This window comes from Ursus maritimus, unplaced genomic scaffold (assembly GCF_017311325.1).
Source record: "Ursus maritimus isolate PB19 unplaced genomic scaffold, ASM1731132v1 scaffold_3, whole genome shotgun sequence".
NCBI lineage: Eukaryota > Metazoa > Chordata > Mammalia > Carnivora > Ursidae > Ursus > Ursus maritimus.
The window spans coordinates 53,650,552-53,671,933 of NW_024425563.1; the positions used below are offsets into that span (position 1 = coordinate 53,650,552).

General features: G+C 35.8%; 1 non-coding gene and 1 pseudogene across 1 annotated transcript; one reads left to right on the top strand and one right to left on the bottom strand.

Annotated features, from left to right (window-relative positions):
• Nucleotides 1-21,382, top strand: part of LOC103659040 — a 66,930-nt pseudogene that overhangs the window by 27,504 nt on the left and 18,044 nt on the right.
• LOC121105991 lies at nt 5,456-5,559 on the bottom strand. Its single transcript, XR_005838719.1, has one exon. It is a non-coding gene; the product is annotated as a U6 spliceosomal RNA (small nuclear RNA).

Genomic DNA, 21,382 nt, shown 5'->3' on the forward strand with positions numbered 1-21,382 from the left:
TTATTTTTGGTCAATTTTGGTCAATAGGATAAGATTTAAGTTGAAAAGTGATGTCATAGCTATAACAAAAAGGATGTTAAAGAAAACTTACACATTTATTCTAATCTTTAACAAAGCATTTTAGCAGAATAAATGTGGACTTCAACTATCCTACTTAATAGCTATTGAGACCTTCAGAAAGTTATTTGGTCTCTTTCAGCTTCAGGATTCTCATCTGGAAAAAGAGGAATTACAATAACTTCTTTACTTATTTATCATGAAGAATCAATTAAAAAGTTTGTTGAATGTGGTAATATTTGTAAAATGCCTCAGATGTCACCTGGCATATAGTTGGTTTTTTTTCACCCCAAGTTCCCTATTTTATACCCCTTTTCTTCCTTGGAAAGAGAGAAAATGTTTTTCTTCTTAATGTCATCCATTTCTTGATGGAAGATGGTAATGTGTTAAAATCTAAGATGAGTGATAGGTAGTAATTGAAAATGACGGATAATGGCAAATACTAAACAGATTATGATCTGGGTAAAATATCAGACCCCGTTAGGTAAGATTGTCTTCTGCATTCATATGTATTACACACATGATAAGATAGAGCACCTTTTAACTGCTTTAACTGCTTTGGAAAGCTCTTGATAAGTTCTTAGATGAGGTGGGTTTTTGCAGGTGTGGTATTGGCCTTAATATCAAGAGGGGTTCATAAATCATGTGTGATGTAAAGATAAGATTCTATACAATAGAGTAGAGGGCAGAATTAAGAGATAGGAGGGATGAGAATAGGAACAAAGTAGAGGCAAGTAGAGGCAACAGAAGATAGAATAAAGCTGCCCTATGAAGAACATTACTTTTCTCATGAACTACTGAAGTTAGTAGACTCACAGAATGCTCGTGAGTGAGTTTTTGTAGATAGCAGAAAAGTAAAAAAGTAGACCCTAATAGGATAATAATAACTATTATATGGAGAATTTGGAGCATCAAATGGTTTAGATGAGAGTCATTTGGGTCTCTGTGTGAGAATCTCTAGTGACAGTTGCTTTATACATGATCATGTGACATTTTACCAATCAATACATAAGGTATTATGGTTTATGTTACTGTATGTATGACACTCTATGATGTAATATCCTCACTCAAATTATTTTGAAATAGAAATATGAAGTTCTTAATTTTTTTAGTAAATATATTTTCCACATAGAAAGCAAAATTCTCTAACGGAGTTCTAACTCCAAGTTACAATATTGGTGAAATTATACTCTCCTACATGACAACAAGCAGAGCTAGTAATGGACATCCCTCCATTGTTCCTAGTTACCAACATTTTAATAATGTTTATTTTTTGCTGTATTCATGAAAAGTCTTTTATACACTGATGAAAGATTTTTTTAAGACTTACATATATACCTGTAAAGACAGAGATATTCAAATGAACAACAAGGCGATCAAATGGAAAGGAAAAAAAATAGTGGAATGAGAAAAAGCTGTTGCAAAGGGTAATTTTTGGAAGAAAGAAAGGAATGATTGACTTTTAATGCCATAGCCAATTGTATTTTACTTGTTTATGTATATGTCATTGAAGATATTTGAATAATTTTTAAAGGAATGTGCATTTTCATATAATATTTAAATCAATCAAAAGAATGTGAGAAGTATTGGATTCTACTCTGAATTTTAACAGATCTTTGTAACAGACACAATTTTTATACATAAAGATAATATAGAAAATTATACATAACCATTCATCTGTTGATGGGCATCTCGGCTCCTTCCACAGTTTGGCTATTGTGGACAATGCTGCTATGAACCTTGGGGTGCATATGGCCCTTCTCTTCACTACATCTGTATCTTTGGGGTAAATACCCAGTAGTGCAATTGCTGGGTCATAGGGTAGCTCTATTTTTAACTTTTTAAGGGAGCTCCCACCATTTTCCAAAGCGGCTGTACCAACTTGCATTCCCAACCAACAGTGTAAGAGGGTTCCCCTTTCTCCACATCCTCTCCAACATTTGTTGTTTCTTGCCTTGTCAATTTTTGCCATTATAACTGGTGTAAGGTGGTATCTCAATGTGGTTTTGATTTGAATTTCCCTGATGGCTAATGATGTTGAACATTTTTTCATGTGTCTGTTAGCCATTTGTATGTCTTCATTGGAAAAGTGTCTATTCATATCTTCTGCCCATTTTTTAATTTGATTATTTGTTTCCGGGTATTGAGTTTGAGAAGTTCTTTATGGATAAAGAAGATGTGGTCCGTATGTACAATGGAATATTACTCAGCCATCAGAAAGAATGATCACCCAACATTTGCAGCAACATGGATGGGACTGGAGGAGATTATGCTAAGTGAAATAAGTCAAGCAGAGAAAGACAATTATCATATGGTTTCACTCATTTATGGAACATAAGGAATAGGAGGGAGACAGGTAGCAGAAGGAAGGGAAAAATGAAGGGGGGGGGGTAAACAGAGGGGGAAATGAACCACGAGAGACTATGGACTCTGGGAAACAAACAGGGTTTTAGAGAGGAGGAGGGTGGGGGAATGGGCTAGACCCATGATGGGTGTTAAGGAGGGCACGTAGTGCATAGAGCACTGGGTGTTACACGCAAACAATGAATCATGGAACACTACATCAAAAACTAATGATGTACTGTATGGTGACTAACATATCATAATTTAAAAAAAAAAGATAATTATAAATAAAGTTAGTATAGAAAGCATGTGCTTTCTTTTTCACTGCCACTGACTAGCTCAAGTGAGGAGCTTCTGGGTTTCTGTTACAGTGTCTTCGTGGTCTCTCTGTCTCTAATATTTCTCTCCTCTAATTTAATCTCTGTGACTCTGTGAAGGATGTTTATAAAGTTACATACTTCATTGCTGTTAAGATTAAAACAAAACCACCTTACAAGATTTATCATTCATCAGTCTCCTTTGTTTATCCACACAGACATATTTGCAGTTCATCACATGTGTACTATGGATGCTGTCTCATCTTTGGGTTTTGTGTAAGCCATCTGAACCTTCCCCATCTCCCTGGGTCTTGCCCCTTCATTCTTTTTTTTAGTCCCAGTATACAGTTCCTTTCTTTTGGGAAATCTCTTCAAGCCCTCAAGAGAGCTAATAATAATAATAGCTACTCATTTCAAGAGAGTTAATGATAGCTACTCATTATTGAGCATTATAGAGGGACTGGAGATGTCTTCATTGAGAAGGTAACATCCAAGTTGAGTGTTGAGGGACTGAAAGGTCAGGCTGATGAAGAATAGAAGGATGTTTCAGACAGGAGAAATGATCTCAGTTAATATGAAGAGGAGACGTAAAGGGACAAGGGGAGTCAAAGATGCAAGCGATAGTTTGGTAAAATGTAGGATGGTGGGGCAGAGAATGGGGCGAGGTTGTTGAGAATTAAGAATACCAGCTTATAAATGGGTGATGGGTATTAAGGAGGGCCCTTGTGAGGAGCACTGGGTGTTATATGTAAGTGATGAATCACTAAATTTTACTCCTGAAGCCAATATTACACTATATGTTAACTAACTAGAATTTAAATAAAAACTTAAAAAAAAAGAATGCCAGATTGTGATGGGTGTAAACAGGTTTTGAGGTCTAACCAAGACGTTTCAACTTATATAGTCCATGGACTTTTATTGATAGAAATTTTAAATTTGCATCATAAGGCAACATGATCAGACATATTTTGGAAAGATTTTTCTGCCAGAAGTTGGGGGAAGGGGTTTAAGAAAAGGCTGAGAATGGTAGCTGGGAGACAAGTTTTTGAGTAGACACAAATGAAAGAACCTGCACATTTGGAGAGAAATAAAATACTCTTAAAAGTGAAATAACCCTTGGCAGCATAGGAAATAATTATGAAAAATACAGGTAATAAATGCTCTTAGGATTTCAGGAAATGTATTTTTTTTTCCTTTAAGCTTTGAGAGGAATTCATTGAAGGGGATATTAGATGATGACAGCATATTGGTTGGGGTTGTGACTGGAAACCAAATTCAACTCAAAGGATTCAGATAAAGAGACATTGATGCAATAGTTCTTAACCTTGGCTGTACACTGGAAACACTTGGGGAGCTTTAAAAAATACTGATGCCTGTATCCTGTCCTTAGAGGTTCTGTTTTAGTCGGTCTGGTTTGTGGCCTGGCCATTGGGATTTTTCAGAGCTTCCCAAAGCTGATTTTAAGATGCAGCCTGAGTTGACAACCACTGCCTTAATGAAAGAACTACTTCAGAAGTGTGGGCAGTGCTAAGAAATAAAGGATGGTAAGATATCAGATACCAGTAACAGGGGAAATTTTACCACACTTATGTCCAAGGAACAAAGGAGACAATAGTGAGACCTAGTGAGAGCTGGACAAGTGGAAAAGGGATCATTTTACCAGAGCTTCAGCTACTTTCAGGCACAGTGCTAGAGAAGGGTGTATACATACACAGACATATTTCTTTTTCTTGCTGTATGTAAATATATACAGAAAGAGGTTTATTTTAAGGGATCAGTTCATGTGATTATGGAGACCAGTAAGTCCAAATTCTGCAGGATGGGTCTGCAGGCTGGAGACCCAGATAAAGCCTCTGTTGCATTTCAAGTCTGAAGGCTGTCCGCTGGCAAAACTACCTTTTATTTGGGGGGAGGGCAGTGTTTTGTTCTACTCAGGCCTTCAGTTGATTGACATTATGGAGAACAATCTGTTTTACTTGAAGTCCACCAATTTAAATGTTAATCTCATCTAAAAATTATCTCAGGGTGCCTGGGTGGCTCAGTTGGTTAAGCATCTGCCTTTGGCTCAGGTCATGATTCCAGGGTGCTGGGATCAAGCCTCCCGCCCCACCCCCCATCAGGCTCCCTGCTCAGTGGAGAGTCTGCTTCTCCCTCTCCCTCTGCCCCTCTCCCCTCCACTCGTGTGCATGTACTCTCTCTTTCAAATAACTAAATAATAGCTGTACAAAAATTAAAAATCAACTCACAGAAATATCCAGAATAATGTTTAATCACATATCTGAGCACTGTGGCCCAGAAAAGTTGACACATAAAATTAACCATCACATTAGAGGGATTGGAGAAGTAGTTCAACTTCTTTTCTCTTTCCTTCCTTTTGGCCAAACAGCCTCTCAAGGAACAGAGAGAAGAATGGATAATGGATGTGAAGGAGAAAATGGGAGATGTCCTGCATAAACCATCTATTCACTTATCATAGCTTTCACCATTATTCTGGAAATGCTTTTTTTTTTAATTTTTTATTGTTAGGATTCCAGTTTGGTTAGATGGAGCAATATTATGACATATTTGAGTTTGGTTTTTTAAAAAAAACTATACTAATGTTCTAGTCATTTCTAAAATGATATTCTAATGAAATTTTCTGAGATGGTTTCTTTTTAGACTAGAATAACATAAGGAGACTCCTGTGACAAGCATAAATATGTGTGTTTGTGTGTGTGTGTGTGTGTGTGTGTTTTAAATAAAAAATGGAATGTTTCATGACTTTGCATGTCATTCTTGCCAAAGGGCCTTACTAATCTCTCTATCGTTCCAATTTTTGTATATGTGCTGCTGAAGTGAACACATAAATGTGATTTTTTTATTAGCCAATAAGAGCAGTACTGAAATTCATTCTCAGTTTAAAAGGAGATACTGTCTTCTTAGATTTTATATTAGGTGGTATCAGTATTTGTTTTCAGATTTGTTTTTTAGATTTAAAAAAAGTTTTATTGTGTATCATGTATTTTGAATAATCAGGAGGAAAAGAGGTATGGGTGTAAAATATAAAGATTTAAAGGGTATTTGCTATACAGTCTAGATGGTGATTATAATAATTCATATGAGAAATGAGAAATGTCTGAATAAGTAGCCATAGAAATGGAAAAGACAGCTTTAAATCCTGTGATGTTTAGTCTTGCAGCCTCACCTGTTTCTTGCTTGTGTGGTATAACATACTACATAAATAAATGGAGAAATAGTAGGTTGATATTGATGTATCTGCAGCACATTGAAGTGGAGATATTTGTGGGGCAAAGGAAAAATCTTGTTTGAAACTTGGAAGAGTGCTGTGGGGTTGATGTGTATCAACTGAGCCGTCATTGTATATTGAGAGAAATAATGGCAATAGAGAGGCTGTTTTAGAAAGGAGGAGTGTACAAAGGAGAGCAAGCATGGATGGAGCTCTGGGAACAACTAATATTTAAGAGATACATAGAGATCTAAACAAGGAATACTCAGAGATATAAGAGAAAAACTAGAAGAGAGTCAAGAAACCCAAACAAATAGAGGATTTCAAAAATGAGATAGTCTCAAGTGATTAGGAAAACAATGTAAACTTTAGTGAGAATAGTTTCAATAGTTGGGAGAGAAGCAGCAGGCTGAAGAAAGAATGTGAAATGAGGGACTGAAGATAGTGAAAGCTAATAATTCTTTTGAGAAACATGGCTGTGAGTAAAAGGAGAAGGAAGTGGAGCAGCAGCTAGAGATGGTGAATGGAATTTTCTTTCTCCCCCCACCCCTTCTTCCTTTCTTTCCCTTTCCCATTTTCTTTCCCTCCATGTTCTCTTATCTTTTTGTTTCAATGAGACAAAAGTGTAGGATAATGGTTTGCAGGCAAAGTTTAAGATTCTGAATTTAAGATTCTTGAGATTGACTAGACTCATGGTATGACTTTGGAATTACAACGTGGAAGTTGAATGGAGGCAAAGATCTTTGGAATAGAGAAGGTCAGTTAAGTAGCTCAGATGTAGAGTAAGATGTTGGATAATTAAGGATGAAGACTGTGGGTCAGATGACAATGCTCTTATTAAATTTTGGGGAATTGTCTAAAGATTAGAAGATGAGAGCAGCAGGTTCAGGTAAATGGATGTCAAGCCAGAAACCATAAGCTTAAAAGAAGAGGCTTTTTGAATGAAAGTAAATGTGCAATAAGCAGGAAGTGGCAGTAGGAAGCCAGGAGGATGCCATCCCTGCCTCCAGGACTGAGATGTTCATGTCGACTTATGGGAGAATGTGCAGCCTATACTACAGAAGTCAACATGAGAAGAATTGACTTTCCATCAAAGTTAGGTTTCTGCTAAAAAAGAGCATACAGGGCATGCCCTGTGAGAGGCTAAGGATTTAAGGATGTAGAGAATTTGGATTTGGTTGGGTGTTTTGAGAATGGAGGATTCCAAAGCCCCCTGACAGCAGAAGCAGAAGCATTTGGAAGGAAAGGAGCAGAGGGAAGATGGGACACTAGTACTAATGAGCTTGATCTATAGTGACTAAGGTGCTTAGTGACATGAGAATGTGTGGGTTAACCAGAAGTGACATAGAGAGGATGCCATGTAATTAGTGGAAATTTGGTCTTAAATAATTTTGGTAGTGGCATAGACCCAAGTTTTCAGGAATCTGATTTCATCGATATCCTGTTCCCTACTGGTACTGAGCTGAAGCATCCTGCTAGAAAGCCATGGTGACCGTTAAGGCCTCCTGTTGCTTCTTACCCCCTAGTATGTGCCAGATAGGTGTAGGCTTCAGGAAGAATGAATAGTTATTACAGTCGGTGGCAGTCACTAGTAAAGGTGACTAAATGTGGTGATTCCATTTTGCCCACTTCTCCCTCAGTGGGACCTATAGGAATCTGAGAGATGCTTATGAGAAACCTGTGGTTGATCAATGGGATTGTTGAGGAATGCTTATTTCCATCTCTTTCTCCACAGTAGTTAGCTGAAATTCCCCAGTAGCCTCATAACACAGAGTTAGTTCCTTTCAGTTCTAAGAGGGAAGAAGTAGGGATTTTCCAGAGGGAAAGGAGAATCCCCTGTTGCAGTCCCAGTATTGTTCATAATCATTAAAAAAAAGGGGACAAAATTCCTCAGGTCAGAGTGTGAATTTTCATACCTTACACTAGAACTTCACAGGGCATGTATATTCATACTTCAAACTCTGTCACCTCAGAAACTACATCTGGGAATTTGTATTACTTATTGCAGGTAAGATAAGGTAAGATTTCATTCTTACCTAACAGATTATGGTTCTTTAAAAAAAAAAACAAAACTATGTGGACTTATCTTTTTTTATTTTTTTCAGATATGACTCAGATGGTATTTACTTCTTCTTGCTTTTTACTTCTTGTTCTTCCTTGATATCTAAGTTGGGACATGAAAGCAAATACTTTGGTTATACAGGCAATATTTCCAGGCAAGGAAAGTCACTTCTGTCAATAGGCATTTCATAGAGTCCACAAGGGAAGCACACTCCTATTGTATTTGAGATGATATAACTATTTTGGATCTCTATAGTCTATTGAGGGCTTGCTACTTTCAGGGGAAGGCTTGGGCATTAATTTATGCTTAATTTCAGTCAATTTCAGCACTAATCAGCTTCCCATCCTCACCCTTCAGCCCAGTGGCAGGTAACTGTGCACATGTTCCTGAATCAGCTTGCACACAGTTTGTAGGAACCAGAGTGGCAATAAGGACCCTGTTCCTCCAACTTTCAGGGACCTGTGCTCTGATTGCTGATTGCTGCTTCTGATCATGGAGATTTAGACACAGAGGTGGGTTGCTGTTGTTGCTACACCTCTGCTTATCTTTGTAAGCTCCTCCCTTTCAGATAAAGTGACTTCCAAGAGATTTAAAGGGCTGGCACATTTCCTNAATTACCCCTTTTTTTTTTTCTATTTTCAGAGCCAGACATTCAAGACTAGGGTATTCAAAATCAATCATATATATGGGGGAAATTAGAAAGTCACCACACATGCCCAGGGAAATGTGCAGATTCAGAAAAGACCTGGTAAGACCTTAAGTTCACACATCATACTGATCCTTGGCATAGAGACAGCCTATAACAATGAAAACAAAATTAAACACCCCAGAAAACCATGGGGAATGGGGCAGAATATAATTTTCATGATTATCACATTATTAGATTCAAATGTCTAGTTTTCAAATTAAAATCACAAGGCATACGAAATAAGTAGGAAAGTATGTCCCATTCAAAGAAAGAGAACAAAACAACGGAAATGTTCTCTGAGAAAGACCTGATGGCAGATCTACTGGAAAAAGACTTTATAAAAACTTTCTTAAAGATGTTCAGAAAACTAAAGGAATATGCAGAGAAATCAAGAAAATGGTGTATGAACAAAATGGAACTATAAATAAAAGATATAAAACCTAAAAAGAAACCAAAAAGGAATTCTGGAGCTGGAAAGTATAACAACTGAAATGAAAAATACTAGAGAAATTCAAGGGTAGGTTTGAGGAGGCAGAAGAAAGAATCAGTGAACTTGAAGATAAAACAAGTTATAGAATCTAAGGAACAGAGAGAAAAAAGATTGAAGAAGAGTGAACAGAGGCTAAGGGACCTGTGAGACACTAGCAAGTGAATCAACATATATCCATCATAGGAGTCTAGAAGGAAAAATAGAGAAAGTGGTAAAGAGAATATTTGATGAAATAACCAAAACTTTCCCATACTTGATGAAAGATATGAATATAAACATCCAGGAAGCATAACAAAATCAAAGTAGGATGAACTCAAAGATATTTACACTAAGACATGTTATAATGAAACTGTCAAAAGACAAAGAAATCTTGAAAGCAGTGAGAGGGAAATGATGCATCACAAACAAGGGATCATCAGTAAGATAATTTATGGATTTCCCATTAAAAACTTTGGAAGCCAGGAGGCAGTGCATTGATATATTTAAAGTGCTAAAAGGAAAAAAAAAACCTGTCAATCAGGAATTCTATATCAGATAAAACTGTCCTTCAAAATAAGGGGAAAATGAAGACATTACAAGATAAACCAAAGCCAAGGGAGTTCATTACCCTAGATTTGCCCTACAAAAGTGCTAAAGGGTGTCCCTACAGGTTGAAATGAAAATACATTAGATGGCAACTCAATGCCTTATGAAGAAATAAAGATCACACTAAAGACAAATGCCTAAGCAATTACAAAAGCTAGTATTATTGTAATTATAAGGGAAAAACACACTCCTTCTGTGTCCCCTTTACTCTCACACTACTTCCACTCTCACTCACAATGCTTCTGACACTAGATATGTGGGTTTTCCACACATCAAGCAATTCTCTGCAACACCAGCTGGATGTCCTATGATTTAACTCAATTCTGATATTACCTACCTGGAGATAGCATCAGATCCCACAGGTTAAGCACTCAATTTCACAAGACTGCCCTGCTTCACCCTACAGATGCCAGTCACTATCACAAGTCCCAGTACTTCTGACTGATTGGCTGTAAATTGGGGTTCCCACAATTGGGTTCTATAATTTGGTAGAATAGCTCACAGAACTCAGGGAAACACTTATGTTTACTGGTTTATTATAAAAGGATATGATAAGGAATACAGATTAACATCCAGATGGAAGAAATGCATATTTGTAGGGTATTAGGGAAAGGGCTCAGAGCTTCCATGCCCTAGCCGGATGCAACACTTTCCCGCACCTCCATGTGTTCAACAACAGTACTCAACAGCAACAGAATACACATTCTTCTCAATCACATATGGGACATTTTTCAGAATAAATTATATATTAGGTCACAAATTAAGTCTCAATACATTTGAAAAGATGGATATCATACAAAGTATCTTTTCCAACCACAATGGGATGAAGTTAGAAATTAATAAAAGAAAGAAAACTGAAAAAACTAACGTATTTATGGAAATTAAACAACACATTCTTCAACAACCAATAAATCCAAGAAAAAAATCATTAGGGAAATAAGAAAATACTTAGAGTAAAATGACAATGAAAGCACAGTATGCCAAAAATTACGGGACACAGTGAAAGCAGTGCTAAAGGGGAAACTATAGTTATAAATACTTATATTAAAAAAAAGGAAAGATTTCAAATCAACAATCTATCTTTACAACTTAAAGAACTAGAAAAAGAAGAACAAACTAAATCTAAAGCTAAAGGAAAAAAGAAAAAAGTAAAAATTAGAGAAGTAGAGCCTTTACTTAACACCATATAAAAAATTGATACAAAATGTATTAAAGACCTAAGTGTAAGACCTAAAACTATAACTATAAAACTATAAAACTAAAACTATAACTCTTATAAGAAAACATAGGGCAAAAGATTCATAACATTGAATTTGGCAATGATTGTTGTGTATAACACCAAAGGCACAGTCAACAGAAGAAAACATAGACAAATAGTATTTTATGAAAATTAAAAATATCTGTGCATCAAAAAAACACTAACAATAGAATACAAATGCAACCCCTAGAATGGGAGAAAATACTTGCAAATCATATATCTGTAAAAGATTAATATCTAGAATATAGAGTGACTTTCTAAAACTCAACAATATCAAAAACATACAACCTGATTCAAAAATGGGCAAAGGACTTGAGTAGACATAGCTCCAAAAAAGATGTATAAATGGCCAATGAACATGTAAAAAGATGTTCAATATCACTAATCATTAGGGAAGTGCAAGTCAAAACTACAATGAGATACCAGCTCATACCCATTAGGATAGCTATCATTTAAAAAAAAAAAAAAAGTGAAGTAGAAAAATAAGAATTGTTGGCCAAGATACGGAGAATTTGGAACTCTTGTGCACTGTTGATGAGAATGTAAAATGGTGCAGCCACTGTGGAAAATAGTATGGTGGTTTCTTAAAAAATAAAATAGAATGATTGCATGATTCAGCAATTCCACTTCCGGGTATGTATCTGAAAGAACTGAAAGCAGAGTCTTGAAGAGATATTTGTACAACTATATTCATAGAGCATTATTTGTAATAGCTAAACTGTGGAATCAATGCAAGAGTCCTTTGATGGATGAATGAGTAAGCAAAATGTGAGATATATTGTATTATATTATATCATATCATATCATATCATATTATATTATATTAAACACACACACAGATATATACACACACACATATACAATGGAATATTATTCAGCCTTTAAAAGGAAGGAAATTCTGGCATATGCTCTAATGTAGATGAACCTCAGAAACATTATCCTGAATGAAATAAGCCAGTCACAGAAAGACAGATACTGTATGATTCCACCTATGTGAGTTACTTAGAGTAGTCCAAATCATAGAGAAAGAAAGTAGAAAGATGCTTGTCAGGGGCTGGGGTAAAGGGAAATGGTAAGTTACTGTTTAATGTGTACAGAGTAGGCACACCTGGAGTAAAGGGATGGCCTTAGTCTAGTTAACTTAATAAAAACATATTTATGACACAACAAAGTTCTGGCTGAATCTTACCTTTTATAATATGATCTTAGTTTGTTCCTATAAGCTAAATTTCAATAAATTTCACATTATAGAAATTCTATAAGATATGCATTGATCTCTATAGTTTAAGATACATCTATATTGATATCTGCATTTATATTTACATCTATATTTAAAATATATATTTACATATAACAATCTTTTAAAAATTCTAGGCAATATATTTTTCAAAAGAAATGGGGACTCCTATAAAAATAAAAGAATTTAAAAAAAGAATAAAAGTTTCCCCAATAAAACAAAGAATGAGGCCTTCAAGAAGCAGGTATTATAAACATTATCAACGTTTTACAAGTTAAGTAAGATAGAAACTGAAAATTGATTGTAGATATGGTTGTTACAAGATCATTGGTGGGTTAAAGAAGATGACTTTTAGAGGGATGGTGACAGAAACCAAACTCACTGGATTGAGAAATGAATGAACCTAAGGAAGTCATGAGTATAAATTATGTAACACTTCCAAGAAAATTAATGGTAAAGATAAGGAGAGAAATAGGCAATAGTTTATATGGTGTGTAGAAGGAAGGATTTTCCTTTTTCCTTTTTTCTGAATTTGAAGACTAAAAGCATGTTTGTAGAGGAGGGAGAGGAGACTCTGGAGAGAGGGATATTGAAAATAGAGATGATGAGGGTAAGTTGCTAGTCAAACATCTCAAAGAAGATAAGAACTAGATTTAGAAGACAGGTTAGTCTGCCAGGGATAAAGAGCATTCTTTCCTGCAAGATAGGTTGCAAGATCAAGAGAATGGGTGTCATTACTGGAAGGTTAGAGGTATAAAAGGGGAAACTTGAAGGAGTTCATATTTGAAGGCCTGTCATCTGTGAGATAGGTAGTTGAGGTATTTCTGAAAGATGAGAGTCATGAGACAATGCTAGAGATTTGAGACAGCCCTTAGAAAATATGAAATGGAGTTTAAGAGAAACAAGACAAATGAAAATAAAAGGATTGATGACAAAAATAATCACATATCTAAGTCAGAATCTTTTGTCAAAAACTAATTGGAAAATGCTAGCACTTCAGCTACACTACCAAAACTCACTGGATCTGGAATGTGAAAGATTATTTTTAGTAGCAAATACAATAAAGATTTTGTTGAAGTCATGTTGATATTTCTGTCCACAATTCTGATCCACATACGTGAAAAAGTCACACCATATTTGCTTGCCATAAAAAAAAAAGTCAGCTATGGGAAAAATGAGAGCAGATATGGTGTTGAAAACCTCCGAAATTCCTGAGAAATAGTTAATTGAAATAAGTCAAATAATTTAGGAGAAAGCTCTACAGGTGGACAGACTGGATTTGTATCAAGGCTTCACTACTTGCTAGGCAGACTACTTCTGTCTTGCTCTCCCCTTTATGTGAAAAATAGTACCGTCTTCATTGGGGTTTTGTGAAGACTATGGAATAATTCAAAATACTTATTTAAAACAGTATTGCATATGAAGCATTAAATACATTTTAGCTCTTTTTAAAAAATTATTCCTAATACCAGTTCTAAGGAAAAGAAGCACAGAAATCTTTGTCCTCTAGTGGAAGGTTTATACAAATAATATTTCCGTTGTTTCTGCTATACTCCTAAGTGAGGAGTTTGTTAGATTACGGAAAAGCTCCCTTCCCAGCAACACTGAGTATGGCCAACAACAAAAAAACAGTATTTCCCTTTGGGCGAGATGTGAGGACCACTTCCGGTAAGGAAGAAAGAGGAAGAAAAAACTTGCTAGGCCACATCCTCCAAGATAAATCACAGTACTTGCCTAGATTTCAATGGGAAAAGAGGCTAACAGTGAACCTGTAGTTTTATTCTACTAGGAATCAGTAGATCAATGAGCAAAGCTTTGTCTTTCTACAAAAGTAGGAGAACTGAGAGTAAAAGTCATTTTTCTAACTTCCCAAGCTTTAAACGAGCATAGAAACAAGAAAATAATGAATCAGAAGGCACAAAGGTGAGGTTTTGAACACTGAGAAATACATGCAAGATAACATGACCTAAGCAACACTTGGAAAATTTCTTAAAAAATAGTTTCTTTCTTTGGTTTCAGACCTCTAGAGTTAGACTTGACTATACTTAATCCTCAAGTTCCTTAGAATGTTCTTTCTAAATCAAGAGTATTGCCATTTATTGATTGATTTTTATTTTTTATTTTCTTTACAATCTGTTAGCGGTATATTTATGTTAATAGGGCTCTGCAACTGGCATCTACAAAGGCAGATCAGGAGACAAGGTCTAATACAAGGTCCTTTCCTTGGATCATCATAGAACTCCCTCCCCATTATGAAATGGAGCAACTGGTACAATGTTGAAGTAAACACCCCATTTTCTTTAATTAAGAAAGCACTGTGGTAAACCAGTAAGCAAATTAACTATAGAGTTAGAAGACTTGCTTACAATCCACTGTATTACTTCACTCAAAATTCACCTTGCCTCTCAAGCCTTCAGTTAAAAGAGCAAAACAATACCTACACTCAAACAGTGATTATTAATATCTAGTTTTAAAATAATTCTGTACTTTAAGAAATGACCCTAGGAAGAAAATTTCCCTCTAGTAAAAATAAAAGCGTCAAAATAAAACTTCCAAAAACACATAGGAAATAGTTCCAGTGACCTTATAACAAAAAAACTGAAAATGTTCACGAATTCTACTTACTGGTAATTCTTTGTAGCTTAAATTTTATGAATGTAACTTTTCAAAAATAATCAGCAACTTGCAGTTAAAAATGGTAGTCTAAGAATATATGCTAACCTCTCTCATTTCCCTGAAGGCCACTGAAATGACAAAAAAAAAAAAAAGATATAAACAAGGAAATAAATCCATAGCTTTCCTAGGGCATGAAAAAACTCAGATCCAAAACAGTCACAAATTCCTGCAAGTTATGGGGTGCTTGAGTGGCTCAGTTGGTTAAGCGTTCACTTCTTGATTTCGGCTCAGGTCATGATCTCAGGGTCCTGAGACTGAGATCGAGCCCCATGTTGGGCTCCGCAGTCAGTGGGGAGTAGGCTTTTTTGCCTCTCTCTGTATCCCTCCCCCTGCTCTCTCTCTTTCTCTCTCTCAAATAAATACATACATCTTTTTAAAAAATTTCTGCAAGTTACAAAGGATTAACATTTAATTTCAAGGAGAAACCTGAGCAAACCACAGGTAAACTACAAGTAAAACCATTCTTCAGTAGACACAGGAAAAGAACTGAAAAAGAAAAGTAAAGGTAACTGATTTTTCCCCCCAATTCATCCTAGAGAAATTCTAAGCTCAAAGATAGCAAGAACAAGATGTATTACTTTCAGGATTTCAAAATTCTGAGAGAACAGCTTCATAAAAATAGTGAAAATCTCCTGAAGGTGTGAAAGGAAGGAGGAGCTTCAAATGCATGTACTGGGCAGAATGAGAAAAGTATTTCCAGAATGCTCTTAAAGACTCCAGGGGAAGAGGAGAAATCGACATAGAGTTTTTCAACTTCTGCACTATTGAAATTTGGGGCTGGACAATTTTTGTTGTTGTTGTGGAAGACTGTCCTGTGTGTCATAGTATTTTTGCCAGTATCTTTGGCCTGTACTCATTGGATGCCGGCAGCTCCCCCACCCCAACCAAACTGTGACGGTTAAAAATATTTGTGGGTATTGCCTCCAGATTTATACATTAGATATTTATTTATTCTTATAATATCTGTCAGATTTACTAGTTATTCATGGCAATATTGTAATTTATAAGAATATATATTTGGTCATTTCTCATCTATATTTGGTCTTCTTCACAGTTCTTGGCTCACAGCTCCCCAAATCATTGGAATTTCCTAAGTGTTAAGAGTGATAAAGGTGTCTTTTTATGTTAATGAGGTGATTTTTGGAAAGCACCTAAGGATGGGGACTGGTTGCCAATGGAGGTAACCACTTGATTAGAAGGTTTAGTCTTATCCCCTGACCGCCTGGGAGAGGAGAGGGACTAGAGGTTGAATCAGCCACCAATGACCAATCAATTAATCAAGCATGCCTATGTAATGCAGCCTCCATAAAAACCCAAAAGGAAAGGATTCAGGGAGCTTCCACACTAGGGAACTAGAAGGCTCCCGAGTGCCATTGTGTGGGGCCCCAAGCTCTGAAAGGACAGAAGCTCCTTTGTTGGAGAACTTGCCATATGTATCTCTTCATCTGGCTGTTGATTTGTATCCTTTCATATCCTTTGTAATAATTGGTAATCTAGTGAGTAAACAGGTTTTCCTGAGCTCTGTGAACCATTCTGGCAAATTAATTGAACCCAAGGAGGGAATTATGGGAACCTCTGATTTATAGTTAGTTGGTCAGAAGTACAGGTAACAACCTGGACTTGTGATTTATATCCTAAATTGGAAGCAGTCATTGGAACCCCCAATTTGTAGCCAGTAGGTCAGAAGCACAGGTAATAACCTAGGCTTGCAACTGACATCTGCAGTGGAGGGTAATCTTGTGGGACTAGCCTTTGTGGAATCTGATTCTATCTCTGAGTAAACCATATTAGAATTGAGTTGAACTCTTGGACACCATGCTGGTATCTGAGAATTGCTTGTGGTGTGGGGAATCTCTCCCCCCCCCCCCACACACACATTGCAGTTGGGTCCAAGAACCTAATTTATTCATCCTGCTCATGTTCTTGGTTTTTCTTTTGTGAGCCTCCATTATCTTTTCATATTTTTCACCCGAGTGCTAGGTTGACTGGTAATCACCCATCATGGATTTTCTCTACAGTCTGTGAGTGTATTTCCCCAATGGGCCTCTTACCTGTTGGAAGGCTCTTGTGGGAACTCTCAGTGAGGTGAGAATACTGCCTTGTAGACTTCCTTTTGGGATGGGTAGGCATATAATAGACAGATGTCTTGACAGCCTCACATTTGGTAAGAAAAAGAAAAAAAGGAGTTTAATCTGAGGGTAAAGAGCAAGTAAAGTTATCTTTCCTTTTTAAAATAATTTCCTTTTTGGGATGCCTGCGTGGTTCAGTTGGTTAAGTGTCTGTCTTCTGCTCAGGTCATGATCCCAGGGTCCTGGGATCAAGTCCCGTGTCAGGCTCCTTGCTCAGCGGGGAGCCTACTTCTCCCTCTGCCTGCTGCTCCCTCTGCTTGTGCTTGCTCTCTCTCTCTCTCTGACAAATAAATAAAACCTTTAAAAAATACAATACAATACAATACAATACAATACAATACAATACAATACAATACAAATTTCCTTCTCATCCATTGTGGAATTTCCATTTTCCCATTTTTCTCAGTATTTCCCTATTTGGCATTGATACCCAACCTATGAGTCCTATCAGAAAAGATCCTGCATTTTATTTTTAGAGGAGATTAAAAACATAATCCTAGAGGCAAACAACTACTGCTGATGGGGATGGGAAGTGATAGTTCTGCTGTAGCTACCTTATAAATATATCTTTAAGTTATCTTTAATTAACTAGCTAATATATAAATATAGAGTATAATTAACTATAAATTAATTTGAGTAATAGGCTAATAATTCCTGTCTCACTCCTTATTCTTGTGCTCATTCAACTTGAGCTTGGAGTTTTTCTGGGCCTCCACCAGGAAGAGAATTCTCAACTCAGTAGTTTTTTTTTTTTAATACAGATAAGGTTTCTTTCTTTTGGTTTCTCTGTCAGTTTTATCCCATCCACTTTCTTTTGCAGAAATCCCTCAAAATTTTTGGTCCACTACTGACCCCTTTCATTTGTGGTTTTAATTTTGTAACTTCTTTTTTTTCCCCCTGTCATTTCAATGTGATTTTTGGGAGAAAGGGTTTCTCAATGCTTTTGAACCAATTCTCTCACTTCAACCTGTGGAACGCTCTCTCTGAGTCTTTGGTTGAGCTATTCCTCCTGGCAGAAATACATTACTTTTTTCAAATACTTCCTGTCCTTTAGGTCCATATTAATTTTTAACTTCCTTCAAGAAATGAGCTCCACAGCCACTCTCTTTCCAGTCAGTTATTGTTCTCTTACCTGAACTAGTATAACACTCATTCTCTCTTACTTTTTGGAACTTACCATGCTTATATTGCTGCTCAAACTTATTTTTTTCAGGTCTGTATGCCAAAGAATTTCTGTCCCCTGGAAGCAAATATTCCTTTAAAAATTTTAAGTCTTTTTTGTTACAAATGCAATGCCTTATTCCAATAGTTGCTCAATAAATATTTTAAAAATCAACTTTCCTCTTAAAATCATGTAATTTTTTTGTCATTTATCATAAGGGTTTTATTGATATTAAGCATTCACTTGTTGGACAGTGCATTTAACATTTCCACACACACACACACACAAAAACTAAAAAAGGTTGAATTTCCAGTTTTGCTGATTTGACCCTGTAGGAAAATTATTTTTTTTTAATCTCAGTTAGTTCTACATTTTGTGGTTTGATTGGATAAGGGAATATCTCCCATAGACAATTATAACTAAATTTGAAAAATATTGATAATTTATAAATATGAAATCTTAAAAAGTCAGTGAATTATTACAATTAGTACATAAAGTTTTCTCTACTACTAACAAAGGCCATAACATAGTTTCATAACAAGCTCGGGATTTGGAGGACATTTTGAATCTACAAAGAATGTAACATTCATCCAAAATGAATAATAAAAAGAAATAAATGCAGACTTCAAACATCTGCCTCTATAACTTATTTTCAACAGCACTCTTTCACTTTTGCAAACTGTTGGATGAATCCTGTCTGCTCTCAGGGCTTAGGCTCTGTGCTATTTTCCTTTTTCTCTAATCTATGTTTTAGTCACACCTCACCACTACTAGATTTCTCGAAAATAGAAAGTACAAAATAAATAAACCACCAGAACCAGCAGCAGTTAAGAAAAAATGAAATAAAAATAAGGAAGTAAAGAAAATGCCTAAGTTCCAAGCCAGATAAACCCACTTGCAATAATGGGAACCTTTAAACAAAAGTTAAAATCAGTGTACATCCCTCAAACCTTATACATCCAGGTGAGATTCATCTCTTCAGTTTCGTTAGAAAAAAAGATAACTTGAATAACCAGGGAAAAAATAAAAATACTTGAGCTATATTAGACTCTTGATTTCATTTGTTACAATTAAAAATTACCTATATGAAGTCCCCAACATCTTGAGAGGCTATCATTTTAATCTACAGTTTGTCTCCTCATCAATTTGTTTGATAGTAGAAAAGTGTTATTGGCTTCATTCCAGCACTTAATGGCTGCCCATGTGCTTTCTTTCTTTTTTTTTTTATGATTTATTTATTTATTTTTAGAGAGAGAGAGAGAACATGAGCAGCAGGGACAGAGGGAGAGAGAATCCCAAGCAGACTTCATACTGAACATAGAGCCCCACGTGGGGCTGATCTCATGACCCTGAGATCACGACCTGAGCCAAAACCAAGAGTCCAATGCTTAACCAACTGTGCCATCCAGGTGTCCTGACCATGTGCTTTTTATTAATTCATTTGCTTTTATAGATATAGATATATTTTATAGATAGAACTTAAGAGTAGGCAAGGCAAATATTAAGTAAACATTATTGGTTTTTATATACGAGGAAACAGAGGTTCTTATATGTTACTATGTCAAGGTACATATTTAGTCAATTGCAATTGACATGTTAATCATTGTCCGCTTACCCACAGCTCCAGTTGATCACATGACTCTATCTTACTACAGTCTCAGCTAAATAAGCCCATAGGTTGACCATATGTTTATGATACTCTGCAGGAGCAGACTCTGGATAAACCTTAAGAAGAGGAACAATATATATCTTCCTTAGAATTTTGGTATCGAGGTACTGAGGAACCAAAGTAATTCAGAATTCAGCTCTAGAACTTATGGGTGGTAATACAGAGTTGAGCAGGTATCCAGGTGGGGCTGCGGTAAAAATGGGTAAGCAGAAAAAGATGATAAAAGAAATATTACAGATTGAGCATATTCATCGAGTAAAATTAAGGGAAACAGTCCAGGCAGTTCTTGAAAGACTGAGTAATTGGTTTCTAATTTTGCAGTCCCAGGTCATAAGGAGCCCAAGTATACTTCATTTTCTGTTTTAGTATTCTGGGATAGTTTGTATTCTTTAATAAACCTATCTTTTATTTTGTGAATTTGAGTAGGGTTTGCTTCTTACAAGTAAAGGAGCCTTGTCAGGAACAATGATTTAGATTATCCTGGGCTAGTCATAGCATCACTTGTTAAGGGCTCAAGGTGACAAAGACAACCAAAATGACATATTAAAAGGGAACAATGTAGTATAAGCTTCTCTTTGATAAATATGGAAGTCAAATATTTTGTAAGTTTGGTATTGGAGAGGTTGACACTGTTTTATGAAAAAAGGAAGCAATATTTAACTGGAGAAATAATAAAATCAAGCCTAGCTATTAAACAATCCACAAGTGATGTCATGCTTTTTAGTATTCTTTTATTGTTTTAGTACTCTTTCATTGTCTTCCAATAAAGAAGAATTGGGTCAATTATGGGGCTGTGAGAATCATTCATGCTTCAATTATATATTTTTGAAAATTATGTCTTAGACAATTATACATACTGAGATATATAAAACAGTTGGGATTTTCTAGAATCTGGAAAAGCAAAATTTTTCTTTCAAAACAAATGTAATTAGATGAGGTAGAAAATTTTAGCAGTAACATTTAGGAAATATGCCTATATCACCAATAAACAAACCATGCACAAAAACAATAACACTTCAGGCACACAAATGGTGAGTTTTTTTTAGTGTTTTGATTTCCTGTCCCTTTCTTGGAATACATTGGATTCAGCCTCTGGATTTTCCCTAAGATTCCTTCACCATGTGTTTAAACATCTTTTGGTAAAAAGTTGTTGGCTATTTTTAAAAGAATATGTTTATTTATAAGGGTAAGATTGAGCACATGTATATTAATAAGTACAGGACAGGAACATTTGTTCTTTGCTAATCTTGAGAAAGATCATTATCTGTGCATTAGCCTTGAATTTACCAATCTTAGTCCTTTTGAAGATATATACCATATGGTAAGAATGAAACTAGTTTGGATTTTGAGATTCAAAGGATGAGTGCTTCCCTCTCTTCCTGATATTTGTGTTGGAAGTGATGAGAAGCCTTTGGTGAGATGTGTTACTTTTCACAGCTCTGGCTTCCTAATCTGTAAGACAATATCCTCATTTTCCATCATT